The sequence below is a fragment of the Pygocentrus nattereri genome, chromosome 2 (assembly GCF_015220715.1).
Source record: "Pygocentrus nattereri isolate fPygNat1 chromosome 2, fPygNat1.pri, whole genome shotgun sequence".
NCBI classification, from domain to species: Eukaryota; Metazoa; Chordata; class Actinopteri; order Characiformes; family Serrasalmidae; genus Pygocentrus; species Pygocentrus nattereri.
Genome location: NC_051212.1, coordinates 5,821,403 through 5,839,409, shown reverse-complemented (window position 1 = coordinate 5,839,409; position 18,007 = coordinate 5,821,403). Strand labels below are relative to the sequence as shown.

Below are 18,007 nucleotides of genomic sequence, written 5' to 3'. Positions count from 1 at the left end.
CCTCACTCTTTACTACAGCACCGCCTCACTCTTTACTACAGCACCGCCTCACTCTTTACTACAGCACCTCTTCACTCTTTACTACAGCACCACCTCTCTTTACTACAGCATCTCTTCACTCTTTACTACAGCACCTCTTCACTCTTTACTACAGCACCACCTCACTCTTTACTACAGCACCTCTTCACTCTTTACTACATCACCTCTTCACTCTTTACTACAGCACCTCCTCACTCTTTACTACAGCACCTCTTCACTCTTTACTACAGCACCTCCTCACTCTTTACTACAGCACCTCTTCACTCTTTACTACAGCACCTCCTCACTCTTTACTACAGCACCTCTTCACTCTTTACTACAGCACCTCCTCACTCTTTACTACAGCACCTCCTCACTCTTCACTACAGCACCTCCTCACTCTTCACTACAGCATCTCCTCACTCTTTACTACAGCACCTCCTCACTCTTCACTACAGCACCTCCTCACTCTTTACTACAGCACTTCTTCACTCTTTACTACAGCACCTCCTCACTCTTTATTACAGCACCTCCTCACTCTTTACTACAGCACCTCTTCACTCTTTACTACAGCACCTCTTCACTCTTCACTACACCACCTCTTCACACTTCACTACATCACCTCTTCACTCTTCACTACATCGCCTCTTCACCCTTCACTACATCACCTCTTCACTCTTCACTACAGCACCTCTTCACTCTTCACTACAGCACCTCTTCACTCTTCACTACATCACCTCTTCACCCTTCACTATATCACCTCTTCACTCTTCACTACATCACCTCTTCACCCTTCACTATATCACCTCTTCACTCTTCACTACATCACCTCTTCACCCTTCACTACATCGCCTCTTCACCCTTCACTACAGCACCTCTTCACTCTAAATTGGAGAAGATTAGATTCACAGTAAAGGGTAACACTGCTGCATTTTATGCTAAATGGAAGTGTTTTCTTTTGTTTTTTGATACACTCCAGGTTATGCGGCCGGATTGAATGCATGGATGGAAAGTTTTGCTGTGTCAATGTGTGTACGAATGTGTGTGTGTATGTGTGTGTGTGTGTGTGTGGTGTTGTAGGGTATATGTAATCATACCAGTGAACTAAGCCATTAGAGGCTATTCGTTGTTTTCTCTACTGTTTATCATCCTGTTTTCTCCACTTGTCTGATGTATCTGTTTGGTTCCTCAAATAAAAAAGAAAGAAGAATAAAAAGAAAATATCAGATTCAGGTGTGTTTATCTGTTCACACTGACACACAGACACACATCTGTGTCACACATGAGGAAAAAGCGCTCGTGGCTCTGTCGACACCACTTTACTGGTGAAGAAGGCACAGAAGCTGCTCTACTTCCTTAGGACACTAAAGAAGGCCAACTTAACCCAGCAGCTTCTGGTGATCTTCCATTGCTGCCCCATAGAAAGCATAGCAGACTAGTAGGCTCTTCACAGAGTCAACAAATCAGCCAAGAAGTCATCAACACACAGCTACCTGTGCTGGTGGACACCTACAACACTCGTTATAAGAGGCACATCCCACCCAGGTCACCACCTCTTCACCCTCTTGCCCTCTGGAAGGGACTACAGGTCAAGTCGACTCAGTTCTACTCACTTTTGGTAGCAGCTACTTTGTTTTCTGCTTCAGATCTAGCATCCCCTCAGTGCAGCTGGCTGTAATAGTGACACCACATGAATCTGCCATGATGTGAAGGAGACAGAAGAGGCCGCTGGCCTCTAGTTTTCCCATTTCCGGCTTCACGCGCATGCTCATTGGCTCATCACCTTCACGTCCTTCATCACCTTCACATCATCACTATTTGAATAAACAACAAAGGCTAAACAACAATCTGGAAACGCTCAGGAGTTCTACTGGAAGAAGCAAGACCTAAGTAACTAACCTTAAGCCTAAACTAAGACTGGTCACATCACAAACACTGCAGATGCAACAGATCAGTATTCAGGTGAATGTGAATGGTGATTGGTGGATTGTGGAAGTCCAACGGTCATGTGATCTCCCATAGTATTCTGGGAAATGGGGTTCTTATGTGAGCTGGGGCCAGAAGGGACTTGTGACACTTTCACCACTATGTTTTTAATTTTGTGCGGTTGCCAATTCTTGCTCTCACCCACCACACCCTTCAGAACTTCCTTTTTGTTTTGAAATCAACCCCGGTTGATTATTGTATGCATTAATTTGGCAGTGCTGGTACACAGTGTCCACAATGCCGCATATCAGTTTCAACAAAATACTGTGAATTTGCAGATGTATAGAAGTATGGTGTAAGAAATAAAACTGAAGACTTCCAACTTTGATTCTTTTTTGATTGGTCTTGTTAAGTCCTCTCTAATGACTTGTGCTCTTTCTGGGCCCAATCAGACTCACTTTAGGTGTTAAAACCACAGAGATGTTTCCGGCAGTCTGCCTGTTTCTTCTTAAACCACAGACAGTCTTTTTGTGAATGCAAGCCTTTACTTTCTGTTTGTCTTTATCTTTGCCTGTCTGAAAGAGATGAAATCACCTCCTTACAGCACTGGCCAGATCATCGACGATCACCTCCCGGAGCTGAAGCTGCAGTCATGAGTGTGTGTGCTCGTTCTCTCCTCCTGGTTCTGCTGATCCTCCTGTACCTTCAGTCCTGTTTGATGGCTGGCAGTAAGTTAAAGTTTACCCTCGAGTTTTTGGCTCTTTCGCTTTGCTTACCTGTCATTGTGAATTCATGGTTTTGTTGTGGTGATTTACACGTTGTATTACTGCACAGCTCACTATTCTAGCATATATGAGTATGAAGGGGGAACATTGTTTCCCTCATTCAGACAGACTGCAGCTTTATTCACAGTATTAACAAGAAGAGTAAAGTTAGAGACGATCACACCTGCTGTAGCATCATTACACTCAATAACACTGTCATTTACAGTTCACTACACTACATCACCTCCTCAGTCTTTACTACATCATTTAATGTTGTTATTATTATTATTATTATTATTGTTATTATTATTTCCATACAGATTCATACTACCTGTCGTGCTGTTACACTTTCATTAAGACTCAAATTCCTATAAGAGCAGTAACAATGTATAAGAAAACTACAAATGACTGTCCAAAAGCTGGAGTGATGTAAGTTTCCACACCATCCTTTATTAATATTGTAGGAGAAAGAATGATATTCACTTATAATTGTTGTTCTGATTACTGTGATTGGTGTCATTTAGACATAATGTATCTTGTAACAGCACTTTAACTGAATTTGAATTGTATCAGGCTGTCATGTTACAGGATTATCTGTCAGAATCTTAAATATTGAAACTTTTCTTTACCACAGTTTTACCACCTTGAACGGTCGTCAAATGTGTGCAGAGCCTGGCCTTATGTGGGTGCAGCAGATTATGCACACAGTTGACCGGAAACGTTTGGAAAGTTCCAGTAAGCTGCACAAACATGAAGTTAAAACCAAAACCTGGCCTGCATCTGAGACCTTGAGTCCTGACCCAACCACAGTTTCAGATGGACATGAAACCAAAGTCCAAACCCAACCTGAAACCAAGTCCTCGAAACCAGAGTCGACTCCAGTTAGACATGAATGTGAGACTGAAACTCAAACCCGTCCTACACCTGAGACCTCCAGGCCTGACTCTAATGAGCCCAACTGGTTCTGCAAAATTTGAAACCTCAAACTCAAAATTTCATAGAACAACACAGATATGGACACATTGTTCCATGAATTCTTATTTTCAATATGCTTCACTTGGCTGACAAGTTCATAATAAAAAGCTTGTGCAATAAATAAAGTAAATATCTGAATTAATGAGTTTAATGAATAGAATTGTGGTGTCTGTTACAGGCAGTGCTGCTGTAAGGGGCTTATGTAAATTATCTCTCAAGAGGTGCCATGATCCCAGTTTAAAAAGGGACTGTTGCTGTTGTTTGTGGCTTAGCTATAGTCTATAGTTAAGTTTTTAGTGTGATTGTTACCGAGCAGGGTGGGGTACAGTGTGTTGGAAGTGTCTGTCCTCCTTGTGCATCATGTCCACACGTTACACCCTTCCCAAAATTTGTTTTGGGGAGTACTGGGTAGGGCTTTTTTTTGGTCTTTGTAAAGACTCACTCTTGATGAGACTATTCAAAAGAAGAAAAAAAAAGCATCGTGCCAGTATGCGCAGTTTTCTATGTCTTATTCTACACTGCTACACTGGTATCAGAGGTGGGAAATGGCAGGGAAATTGGAAGAAGCCAAGTAGCGCATCACCACACTTGAAGACAGATGGCGAAGAAATAATAGCCTGGAGGAAGGGGGTACTGAGTGCTATGCCTGCCCCCTCCCCAACAGGTCCAGCCAGCCGAAAAGCCAGGAGTTACATGTCTGTGTGAGGAAGAAAGAAAAGGAAACCAGATAATATGATGACTTAGTGACATTGACCACGGCCCTACAGCAACGCTTCAGGTGCCTGCAGTGTGGTTGGTCAGGTGGCTGCTCCCAGGGAAGTAGAGGCTAAATGGAGAGTGTGCTGGTGGCAGAGCTGAGCATGCTGGTTACGGTATTCCACTTCTATCTATCTATCTATCTATCTATCTATCTATCTATGATTTGTAATGAACCTCATGCTGCATCTTAACCTATTTTTAGATGTTGTAATCCTTACTTATACTCATACTGAACTTCTTAACGTATTTCATATCTACCATCCTGTATTCTCATATTTCCAGCCTTTGTTTAATTTGCCTTAAAAGCTGGTCCTACTGGTATCCTAACTGCACTAACCAATGTGGCCCAGAGAAGAATGGGTTCCCATTTTGAGGCTTCTAACAGTGGTTCTTCTACATGCTCTTAAGGAGGTTTTCTTTTTGTGGCTCATCTCAATGTTTCTTCCTCATGCTCCTAGGATATTCTTCCCTTTGAATATTATTTCCTCTCAGTGGTTCTTCTTAATTTTATTAGGGAATTTGTCTTTTTGCAACTTGGTTCCCCTCAGTGGTTCCCCTTCCTGCTGTTAGGATATTTTTCCTTTTGGGTCTTTTTCCTTTTGAATTATTCTTTCTTATGCTCTTAAAGTGTTTTTCCTCTGGAACCTTTCAGTGGTCAGAACCTCATGCTTCTGATACAGTCTCCTTTGGTGACTCTAGGGAGCTACACTGACATTTCTGGAATTGAACATGCAGGCTTCATTAGTTTTAGGTCATAATGCCATGCAAGCCAACACATCACATCAAATAGAGATTTGTTTATTAATAAACATTGGTCTGGCCTTTATGGGCATATAATCGTGCTCGCCAGCGTGACACTAAAGCCATCCGTGGAGTAAATCATGGCCATCTCCGTCCACTTTCAAAACTGGTTGAACCTTCTCTTCCCAGCCGTCGCTGCTTTAACCTCGCCCATCTTAACGCACGATCCATAACCAATAAAGCCTCCTTAATCAACGACCTCATCACCTAGAAAAAAGTGGATATGTTTTTTCTTTCGTAAACCTGGCAACAACCCGGTGACTACCTACATTTAAACATGCTGACGCCCCCAGGCTACATTTATCTCTCAAAACCCTGACTTAAAGGGAGAGGAGGTGGTCTGGCTGTGGTTCATCATTCCAGTTTAACGGTCAAAGAACTTTCCCTATTCAGTACTACAACCTTTGAATATATTGCCTTGAAGGTTGTTTCCTCCTCACCTTTACTGTTCCTGTTAGTTTATCACCCTCCCAAACCTGCTGCAAGCTTCTTGTGTGAAGTTAATGAACTCCTCACAATCATCTCATCTCTTTGCTCTGCCGTAATTGTGCTTGATGACTTCAGTATCCATGTTGATACTGAATGTTGTTTCACATCTGAGTTCATTTCCGTTTTAGGGTGTTTTAACTGGATGCAGCATGTTGATTTTCCAACTCACCATCATGGTCATACTCTTGATTTACTCTGATTTGATTTGCTCTACTGGTCTGAATGATTTCTCTGTCTCTGGTCCAGTCTCTGGTAAAAAGCTCTAACTTTCTCATGCTAAACACTGATAAAACTGAAGTCTTACTGGTTGGCCTTAAACCTTCACTATCAAAGTCATCCAATTTTTCAGTTAGTATTGATGGCCTGCTCGTTAAGCCTGCACCTGTTGTTAGAAATCTTGGTGTTTTCCTCGACTCATCACTTAATTTTGATCTGCACATCAAGTTCCTCACCAAGACTGCATTCTCCTGCATTCCGACCGTTCCTGTCTGATAAAGATGCCAAAACTCTGGTTCTCTCCTTCATTATGTCCTGCATTGACTATTGTAACTCCCTCTTTGTTGGTCTCCCTGTAAAGTCTGTCCAAAAGCTACAGTACATTCAGAGCTCTGCAGCTGGAGTTCTCACCCACACTAAGCGTTCAGCTCATATCACCCCCGTTCTCTCTCAGCTGCACCGGCTGCCAGTCCCGTCCCGAGAAGTAAAATCTTACTTCTCACTTTCAAAGCTTTGCATAGCCTTGCTCCCCCTGCCTCAGAGAGCTGCTGACCGCTTACACCCCCTCTCGCTCTCTCAGGTCTTCTTGCAGTAACTTACTTGCTGTTCCACGCACCAGACTTTCCACCTTGGGAGGGACGTCCTTTAGTGCCATGGCCCCCAAACTCTGGCGTCCTCAATCCTTCAGGGAGGCTCTTCTCTTTCTTCTTTTAAATCTAACTTTTCTGTTTAATGCACATTTTTCTTCCTCCTCCTCTGTATAGTTTTTTATTTTTTATTTTTGCTATGTGAAGCAACCTTGGGTTTGTGAAAGGCGCTATATAAATATAATTTATTATTATTATTATTATAGTAATACTTTGGATCAAATTACAGATAAAGTTTTTAACAGGTAGTCAGTAATCTGTCCTGGACTACATATTTAAAGTAACCCTCCCAACCCTGATCCATTAACGAGCTAACTTTACATCACATTGTTCAGTAGTGTTTGAAATGTGGTTTACAAATTTATAACAAAAAATACTAAATAAATGAAAGTTTAAGACAGAAAGAGCTGTGTAACATTAGCTTGCCAAGGATTAACATCTGTGAAATAGCAGACAGCAGGCTACATGCAATTGGTAGGGCACAAGCTAATGCTAGCACAGGGCACAAGCTAATGCTAACACTTGAACACTAACTGTCCACCACAGACCAAATGCAAGGCCCTTTGACACTGTGGTTTATAAATCTGTGATAAAACCTTCATAGTAAAACACTTAAACCATAGAAACTAGAAACTGCTGTGTAACATGAGCTAAACAATGAAGAAGGTTCATCACACCTGGTCCTCAAACAGACAGCAGGCTACATGCTGGCTTACCGTTTCTGAATAGGGCACAAGCTAACATTACCACCCTAACTCTCCAGCCCCAATGAGGTTTCCTTAGAGAATTGCCTTCATTTCCTATCTTGATATGAAGTGATATGCAAATGTTAAAATGTACAGTAAACAAAGTACAAACAGCCCTCAATGTGAAGACCAGGGAGCAAAGATATCAAATCAAATCAAATTTATTTGTAGCGCTTTTTACAACCGATGTTGTCACAAAGCAGCTTCACAGAATTCCAGTAAAAACAAAGTTTTAACAAGAATGTAATAACCCCCAGGTGAGCAAGCCAGGGGCGACAGTGGCAAGGAGAACCTCCCTCAGAGCTGAGGGAGAAACCTTGGGAGGAACCAAGGCTCACCAGAGGGGACCCGTCCTCCTCTGGTCAGACTACCTACAGATCATTATACTACTAATACTAATAGCAGTAGTATTAGTAGTAGGAATAGCTACTATGAAACTATGAAAACATCAGTGTAGGGTGGGCAGCTGGTCTGAAGCTGGTCTTAAGATAAAGACCCTGCAGCAGAATTAGAAGCGCGACACAGACATTCTGAATTCCAACATTACCATAACTGTAGAACAAGCTTTAATGATGCGAAACCCCAATTATGACATCCGGTATCCATGATAACACAAATTTTCCTTCAGTAAAGTAGATTATGCATCCTAGCTATGTTCCACAACACACGGTTGCTAAGCAGTACTGTTATATTCCCTGTACACTTGAAGACGGGATATGAGTTACAGTGACTAAATTCCTTCCTTCGGAATGTCCTGCAGAATTACAATTAAACACCAAGCAATTCACATCTTCAAGAGATATGGAGTGACTGGTGGGTAAACTTTCCTGAGGCTTTCTGCAAAGGGATAATGCTGTGCAAAGCTCACCCTGCATGAACTGACCCTCCTCATAATGAACTATTTAATCATAGACACTGCTTCTCCTGCTTTACCTCTTTTCCGTATCTTATACTAACATTAAAATCTTATTCTCTGTTCATTTCGCTCATGTTACTGCTTGTTATCTGGTGTCAACCAGAAGGGGGTGGGTTCCCTCTGGAGTGTTTTGGCACACAAGGACCAGAGTCTGACACGTGTTCTACAAAATACATGGCATGTTGCAATCACCGGGGTCCAAGCATTATATGCCATTATGGAGCCAGTAGATCACAAATGACAGAATGTCCTCCTCTTATAATAGATGTGGATCTCCAAAAGAGATGCCTGCTGAATTTCATACATAATGATGTTTTGACTTTGTTATGGTAAACAAACGATACTTTTGCTCTTAAGTTATTGTTTTGATATCTGGTGTCTACCAGAGGGGGATAGGTTCCCCTTTTGAGTCTTGGGTCCTCTCAGGGTTTCTTCCTCTTGTTCTTAGAGAGTTTTCCTTGCCATTGTCATCACTAATGATGCTCATGGGGGCTCTGACCTGGATTTTTCTCTAAAGCTGCTTTGTGACAGTGCCTGTTGTAAAAAACGCTATATAAATAAACTTTGTCTTGACTTGTTGTTCACTGCTTCCTGTGCAGTTTGAAGCTCCTTTCCAATGGAACATTTTATACTCCCTGTGGTTTAGAATCACCCTAAAAATACCTTTAAATCTGCACTTTACATTTTGCAGGGAACTATGAGGGCAACATGAAGGCACCTCCTGTATAGGTGAATTCCAGTCACCCTGTAAAGTGGACTACAATAGAGCACAGCTGCCCTACTGAGGACACATACACTGCAGACTGTTAACAACATCCAGACATCTCACATCCTTATAAACAGCTATTTGGGGAACTTCAGTGTTATTGGGAGATAAGTCAGCAATAGAACATGAGAAGGAGAGTGCTATCTCAGTAACATTAGGGCTGTGATTTAGAGTTCTGTGTTCTGGTTTGGAGAAAAAAATGGGAGTGAAAGATACTATAATGATAAAAATGACAAATATTAATGATCATTAAGGCACACAGAATACACAATACACTACATGGATAAAAGTATTGGAACACCTACGGATTACATTTACAGGAGCTTTAATGACATCCCAAGAGCCAGTTTCAGTAGCCAAGGATCAGAATGCCAAGGCCCCCGCCTTCGGCCGCCACCCCATACACACTGCACAGGGCCCCCATAAGCGCCTCTCCCACGGGTGGTGGGTCCATGGGAGACTGGTCCCATGTAGACTTCAATAATTAACACTTTCAGAGAGCAACAGAGAGCACCACAGCTTAGAACTTCAGATTGAGCAGCGTTCAACTTTCACTTCACTTCACTTAATTAACACTTTCAGACCGCTAACCCCTCACGCCTTTTCCCTCTTTTTGTTTTCTCCCTCTCTCTTTCTATTTCTCTTCTCTTACACAGGTTCTCCTCAGCCCTTTCAACATGGTGTCTTGCCAGGACCGAGCTCTCCAGGCCCTGAGCTCTGAGTTGGCCTGGCTGGACCGGCAGATCACCACCCTCCTGAAGAGGCAGGACGAGCTCCTTCAGCAGAAGTCACAGCTCGAAGCCTCCCGGGAAGTTTGCCCCTCTGTGGTTGCGCCAGCTTCGACTCTTCGAACACCGGGAGACGCCGTTCTCACGCCAGCCCCAGCCCCACCTGGTCCCTGGGAACGCCAGCGCCGCAGATGGCCTTCCAGACCTTCTGAAAAAATTCTGAACACACAGTTAAACTCCACAAACCTGCTGGCTTATAATTCCAGTCTAGACCCTGAGAATATTACAGTCACTGCAGAGAGGCTGGAATCGTTTACCTTACTTCAAGAAAACGAAGTATTCTAATTTGGACCCAATTCCTACAGGTCTACTCAAGGAAATCTTACCAGAAATAACCAAGCCTATTATGTCAATAATAAACTCCTGTCTTAGTCTTGGATACATCCCAAAAACTTTTAAACTTGCAGTAATTAGACTGCTGATTAAGAAAGCTAACCTTGATCCCTGTGAACTATCAAATTATAGACCTATCTCAAATCTCCCCTTTATGTCTAAGATCCTGGAAAAAGTGGTAACCAAACAATTAAGCTCTTATTTGCATAGGAATAATCTACATGAAAAATTTCAGTCTGGTTTTAGGCCACATCTGATAAGTACAGAAACAGCAATAGTAAAAATTATAAATGATCTTTTATTATTCACGGACCAAGGAAATGTGTCTTTGCTAGTCCTCCTTGACCTTAGTGCAGCATTTGACACAATAGACCACTCTCTCCTACTACATAGACTAGAAAACCTTGTAGGGGTAACAGGAACAGCTCTTTCCTGGTTCAGGTCCTACCTCATTGATCGCTATCAGTTTGTTAATGTAAAGGGTGAATCATCTGTTCTTGAAAAACTAATGTAAGGTGTTCCACAAGGCTCTGTTTTAGGACCTATATTATTCACAATATATATGCTACCATTAGGCACCATTATCAGTAAACTCGGCATAAATTTCCACTGCTATGCCGATGACACCCAGTTATATATATCAAGCAAACCGGATGATAAAATTAAACTTGTTAAGAGTGAGGACTGTATAAAAGACATGAAAGATTGGATGTCAAGAAATTTTCTGCTACTTAACTCAGATAAAACAGAGGTCCTGCTTCTTTGTTCAAAATTAGCTAGAAACAAACTGTCTAACTTAACACTTAACAATCTCTCAGCTGCATCAAGCTTATCTGTTAAAAATCTTGGTGTCATGATAGACGCTGATCTGTCCTTCGACACACATATAACTAATATCACTAGAACAGCTTTCCTGCATCTCCGCAATATCGCTAAATTACGAAATGCATTATCCCTACAGGACGCAGAAAAGCTAGTTTATGCATTTATTACTTCAAGGCTAGATTATTGTAATGCCCTGCTGTCTGGATGTCCCAGCAAAAGCCTCAACAAGCTTCAGCTGGTCCAGAATGCTGCAGCTAGAGTCTCACAAGAGCCAGAAAGTTCGACCATATTAGCCCAGTTTTATCAAACCTGCACTGGTTACCAGTTAAACTTCACATTGATTTATAAAATTCTATTACTGACTATAAAGCTCTAAACGGGCTCACCCCTCAGTACCTGAGTGAGCTCCTCTCCCACTATGAACCATCGCGCCTACTTAGATCACAAGGTGCTGGCTTACTACTGGTACCTAGAATAAATAAAGCTACATCAGGGGGGAGAGCTTTCTCATACAAAGCCCCCCAGCTCTGGAATAATCTTCCTGCCAATGTTCGGGAATCAGACACAGCCTCAGTCTTTAAGTCTAGGCTAAAAACTTACTTGTACAGTCAAGCATTTGGTGACTAGTTTTCCCTGTCTGGTCTAGACCTGCTGGAGTCTCTGCTGCTCTGTTATACTGTAATCTCTGGTCAGCCACTCTTTACAGTACTAACTCTGTGTTTTTCTTTCCTTTCTCTGCCGAGCTGATCAGCTGCCCATCCTGTGCGCCTGATGCTGTTGCCTCTACTGCCTTGATTGGTGCCGCTGCTCACCAGCCTTCTGGACCGGTTTGACCACCACTGAGCTTCTTGCTGTACAGCGCTGTGCAGTCCTCACCCTCAGATCTTCTCTTTCCCACTTTACTATAATACTTCATACTAATAATGTTTGCTGTCCGGTGTCGACCATAGGAGGATGGGTTCCCCTTCTGAGTCTTGGTTCCTCTCAAGGTTTCTTCCTCTTTTAGGGAGTTTTTCCTTGCCACCGTCGCCGCTGGCTTGCTCATGGGGGCTCTGACCCGGATTTTCTTTTCTTTTCTCTTCTCTCTGTAATACTGATTGTTCTGTAAAGCTGCTTTGTGACAACACCTGTTGTAAAAAGCGCTATATAAATAAATTTTGTTTGTTTGCTTGCTTTTTCGGGCTGAGCCCGGCCAGGACCCATGGGTAAAGGCCTAGCCACCAGGCGCTCGCCGAGGAGCCCCTCCCCCAGGCCTGGCTCCAGGGTGAGGCCCCGGTAAACCTAATCTGGGCAAACTGGGTCCTGTTCTTTTTCATCATATGGGGTTTTTGGATCACCTTTTGTCTGGCCCATCACCTCTAAATCTGATTTTGTTAAATGATGATTTTGTTCACGAGTGAAGGAAGGATGGAGCGAGAGGTTGACAGGCGGATTGGTGCGGCGTCTGCAGTGATGCGGACCCTATACCGGTCCGTCATGGTGAAGAGAGAGCTGAGCCAGAAGGCGAAGCTGTCAATTTACCGGTCAGTCTACGTTCCGACTCTCACCTCTGGTCACAAGCTTTGGGTAGTGACCGGAAGAACAAGATCGCGGATACAACGGCCGAAATGAGCTTTCTCTGCAGGGTCACTGGGCTCTCTCTTAGAGATAGGGTGAGAAGATCGGCGATTCAGGAGAGGCGCGGAGTAGAGCCGCTGCTCCTCCACGTTGAGAGAAGCCAGTTGAGGTGGTTCGGGCATCTGGTAAGGATGGCCTCTAGACGCCTCCCTAGGGAGGTGTTCCAGACATGTCCGACAGGGAGGAGACCCCGGGGAAGACCCAGGACACGTTGGAGGGATTATATCTCTTGACTGTCTTGGGAACGCCTCGTTATCAAATCAAATCAAATCTATCCTCCTCTGGTCAAACTACCTACAAGTGATTATACTACTAATAGTAATAGCAGTAGTATTAATAGCAGTAATAGCCAAGAGTCTATGAAAACATCAGTGTAGGGTGGGCAGTTGGTCCAAGGTAGGTGGTGGTAGCTGGGCGTGGGCAGCTGGTCTGAAGTTGGTAGCAGGAGGGCTTGACAGTCAGTCATCCATCAGTGTCCGGCCGGACATGTGGGTGATTGTATACTCGGAAAAAAGGCAGGGAGAGGGAATTAGTTTTATTCTGTCTGCTTGTACATAAACAGGGGATGTAAACATTTACAGAGTGTGGCTAACGACTCCGGCAGATCTGACTATGACAGCTTAACTAAAAGGAGAGAACCAGAAGGACACACAGACACGGCAGCACTCTGAAACAGTTCGGCATCCCTCCACTCCACCGTCCACAAACTTGAGTGACCGCGTGCGAGCAGCGGGACGACGGCACCAGCGTCTCAGTTTACTATAATTCCCTGTGTCCATGGACCCCTGGATCTGCTGCCTTTATCTAAGGGGGAACATTAGCTACCAAAAGCTAAACTGAACAAGTGAGTTTTCAGCCTAGTCTTAAAGATTGAGACTGTGTCTGAGTCCCGAACAGTTTCTGGAAGATTGTTCCAGAGTTTGGGGGCTTTATAAGAAAAAGCTCTTCCCCCCCAGCTGCAGCCTTAGGAATTCTGGGGACTATTAATAAGCCAGCACTCTGTGATCTGAGTAGTCGTGATGGCTCGTAATGGGAAATAAGGTCTTGCCTTATTGTGGTATCCCTCCAGAAGAGCTATAGGAGGTGGCGGGGGAGAGGGAGGCCTGGGCTTCTTTGCTTAGGCTGCTGCCCCCGCGACCCGGATTCAGATAAGCAGTTGAGGATGGATGGAACTAATTTTTGACCAATTGTATCTACTTATTCTCTAGTCATTAATTATGTACTGTTAATTATTCTTTATCTAGTATAAGTTATTTAGTATTTACAATGAATTACTCAGTAACTGTTACTACAATTACATGATTTAGTATCTTCTATGAGTTATTCATTGACTACTAAAAACAATTCAGAAGTTACTATGAAATATTCTGTAACTAGTTTGAAACTAAGGTATCTAAGATAAGTTCTGTAGTGATGAGAGTGAGAAATTAAAGTGTCACATACAGACCAATATAGTTTAAGAGATACAGTTTTGCTTGAGGTCATGTGAAGATTTGAACTCCATACAGAAACCAATAATATGGGTGTAGTTACAACTTCCTGCGACTTCCTGTGAGCTGTGAAAGTGACTCACCAGTGGTTTCTCCTCCCTCTTTTCCTTCTTCACTGTAGGCGTGTAATAACTTTCACATGATCTCACAGCCTTAAAGGAGCCACGTCCAATTTTCTATCATTTTATTTTATCAGTACTGTGCATCAGTCCAAGAGATGTTTGGCTCAGATAAAAGCCTCAGAGTCAGATGGTATTCTCCTCTTTACAGTTCAGTTCAGATCATAGATCATCACCTCCTGGAGCTGAAGCTGCAGCCATGATCGTCCGTCCTCGTTCTCTCCTCCTGGGTCTGCTGGTCATCCTCTACCTTCAGTCCTGTGCATTGGGAAACAGTAGGTTAAAGTCCATCCTCAAGGTTTTGGCTCCTTCATACCACAGAGTATCCTGTGTAGTCCCTGAATGACTGTATCTGCTGTGATTATGTAATTTGCTACTTGTAATTGTTTTATTTATTAGTATTAAGTCTCAGGACAGCACTTCAGAAATGTTGGGCCTCGGTTCACTTACAAGTGAACTGTGGTTTAGTTGACTGTGGTCCATCTGTTTCTCTGATACTCTGTTACCCTGTTCTTCAGTGGTCAGGACCCCCATGGACCCTCACAGAGTAGGTGCTATTTGGGTGGTGGGTCATTCTCATCACTGCAGTAACGCTGACGTGGTGGTGGTGTGTTAGTGTGTGTTGTGCTTGTTCGAGTGGATCAGACCCAGCAGGAGTTTTTAAACACTGTGTCCACTCACTGTCCACTCTATTAGACACTCTGACCTTGTCGGTCCACCTTGTAGATGTAAAGTCAGAGACGACAGCTCATCTGCTGCTGCACAGTTTGTGTCGGTCATCCTCTAGTCCTTCATCAGTGTCACAGGACGCTGCTGGCTGCATGTTTTTGGTTGGTGGACTGTTCTCAGTCCAGCAGAGACACTGAGGTGTTTAAAAACCTCACAGTGTTCATGGATCTGACTGTATGAAAGAGGCTCAAATCAGAATTGAAACATTCGGATTTGGTGTGTTTTTCCATTTTTTCCATACAACTCAAAAACAGATCTGTGTCACGTATGAAGAAAAGACTTCAGTCTGCAGCGTCCGTGTGGTCTTACTTGTTCTTTCACACCTAGTTTGTTTGTTAGACAGAGTGACTCAGAGTGGGTTCGGTATGAAACGGTTCGGATGTCTTTACAGTGGTGGTGATAGGAACCAGACGTCGCCATGACAACAAATATAGAGAATTTAAATCCCACTTATTTAACATCACATTTCAACAGTTTGTGCGCTTTTTGTTGTTTCTCCTTTGTAAACTTTTCTGTTGATTTAATATTTCACTTTTGCTTTTTATTCAGATACTGAGAAAATTTAAATCTCATACTAAAAACACCTTTAACTCAATAGATACAGTAATACTGTAAATATATAATTTAACTAGTGGTCACCTGATCCTTCAGTATTTAGGCTAACTGAAATCATGAAAGCAACGTTTTATTATGATGATGACGAATGTTATTATTACTCATTATTATTATTATTATTATTATTATTATTGTTATTATTATTATTATTATTACTCTGTTCTCACAGGTCTACCTGAACCATGCAAATGCTGTTTGAGTTGCTATTCCAGACCAATCCCTATCAGTGCCGTTATGAAGTGTGAAGAAATGGGACCTGACTGTCCAAGAGTGATGTACGCTTTCACTGCCTGATCTTTTGCAACAGAAGTTTATTGAACTTTAATTAAACTTTCATTTTAATTCTATCAGGCACATTTTACAGGATTATCTTACTTTTTTTTCTCCTAGTTTTACCATCAAGAAGAAGAAGCAGGTGTGTGTGGACCCCGGTGTCAAGTGGGTGCAGCGGATCATGAAGAAAATGGGTTGTGAAACTGTTAAGACCTGATATTAAAGATGTTTGAAATTTCTCCCTAAACTGGACTGTGTGGTTAAATTCTCTCTACATTACTGGGAGACTGGCTTATCTTCTCTTTACACTATATTTCCTTTAATAATACAGAAGTTTAATTTAGTTTGATCGTCTCTGTTCAGACAAAGAAAAAAAACCTAAAGTTATATTTAGTATATAACTAAATATTTAGTGTATATCTAAGTATATTTGTATTTAATGACATTATTAATTGTGTAACCTGCACTTGCGCGCACACACACACACACACACACACACACACACACACAAATACACACGCAGACACTCACATACACATTCGCTCACACAGACATGCACACTCACATACACACTCGCACACACACACAAAGACACACACACAGACATACAAATACACACAGACATACACAGACACACATATACACACAGGCTCATACACACAAATCAATCAATCAACCTTTATTTTGACTCGGAAGTACATTGAAGGCAACCCTCATTTTCAATGTAGCCGAGCATTTACAAAAACAGTGATTGACATGACAAAGAAAATAATAACTACATTTAATCATTTTAAATTAAAAGATAATTTAAAATAACAGTGAATAAAAGATTTTAGATTGAAATGGTAAGAAATTAAGATAAAAAGTAAGAAATAAGAAAGGTAAGATAAGAAATTAGTAAGGTAATAATACAATATCACAAATAAAAAAAAAGTAATGATAAAAAAAACTTTAAAATAAAATGAGAGTAAATAAATAAATAAATAAATAAATAAATAAATAGAGATAAAGAACTAAGGAGAACTAACACAAAAATAAAAGTTACGAATAAATATGATTAAGTAAAACAGGTGCAGGCTTTCTGAAGGTGGTTTGATATTAAAAGTATAAAATGACTGAGTGACGCCAGTGAGCCGAGTTTTAGTGGGTCCTGTAGTGAATTCCAGCTGGTGCTGTGACTAAAAGCAGATTTTCCCAGTTCAGTAAAAACTCTTGGTATCTGGCAGCTGATCCAGTTACTACAGCGAGTCTGATAATTACTGTTATTTGTAATCATCAATGAAGTGATGTATTCTGGCAAATGACCGGAAAGTGTCTTATAAATAAAAATCAACCAATGTCTTTCCCTTCGTCCCGTTAAAGAGGGCCACCCAACTTTCGCATACAGCTCACAGTGGTGAGTTCTGTACGGATCTCCAGTGATGACCCTCAGGGCAGAGTGATACACTGGGTCCAGTAATTTGAGAGAGCTGGAGGGAGCATATTTATAGATAACGTCACCAAAGTCCAGCACTGATAGTAAAGTTGCTTCAACTAGTCTTTTTCTGGCATGCGTGGGGAAACAGGACTTATGTCTATAAAAATAACCCAGCTTCTGTCGGCATTTACTGACTTATTTATGTGTGGTTTAAAACTGAGTTTATTGTCCAGCCATATGCCAAGGTATTTATATTCCGTGACTCTCTCAATAGTGGATCCTCTCAGGGTAGTAATATTTACAGTACTAAAATCAATATTAAAAGATCTGGAAAACAGCATGAACTTAGTTTTCGTGGCATTTAAAACTAGTTTGTGCTTATATAGCGCCACCTGCAGAGCATTAAATGAGCTCTGTAATTTTCTTGTTGCAGCATGAATAGAATCAGCTGAGCAATATAAAATCATGTCATCTGCATAAAGGTGAATTTTGCAGTCTGAGGTTGAAGCAGAGGTAGCAATATCATTTATGTAGATATTAAATAAGACTGGACCCAAAATTGAACCTTGTGGTACACCTTTAGATACAGATACCAACTCTGATTTATAATTATTCAATGTCATGCATTGATTTCTGTCAGTGAGGTAGTTTTGGGTCCAGTCCAGCGCAGTTGCATCAAAGCCAATCTTTTCTAAGTTCCGTAAAAGAAGAGTGTGATCAACTCTGTTGTCTCATCACCTTTATGCAGAGGAATTACATGAGCTGTTTTCCAGACACT

The 18,007-nt window shown here is 41.9% G+C and overlaps 2 long non-coding RNA genes across 2 annotated transcripts; both read left to right on the top strand.

Moving 5' to 3' along the window:
* The first annotated feature begins 2,515 nt into the window (after window positions 1-2,515).
* LOC108412702 lies at window positions 2,516-3,842 on the top strand. Its single transcript, XR_001856685.2, has 3 exons — window positions 2,516-2,672; window positions 3,029-3,137; window positions 3,343-3,842. It is a non-coding gene; the product is annotated as an uncharacterized LOC108412702 (long non-coding RNA).
* Window positions 3,843-13,908: 10,066 nt separating this feature from the next.
* Window positions 13,909-16,059, top strand: LOC108412701. Its single transcript, XR_001856684.1, has 3 exons — window positions 13,909-14,470; window positions 15,709-15,814; window positions 15,930-16,059. It is a non-coding gene; the product is annotated as an uncharacterized LOC108412701 (long non-coding RNA).
* The last annotated feature ends 1,948 nt before the right edge of the window (window positions 16,060-18,007 follow it).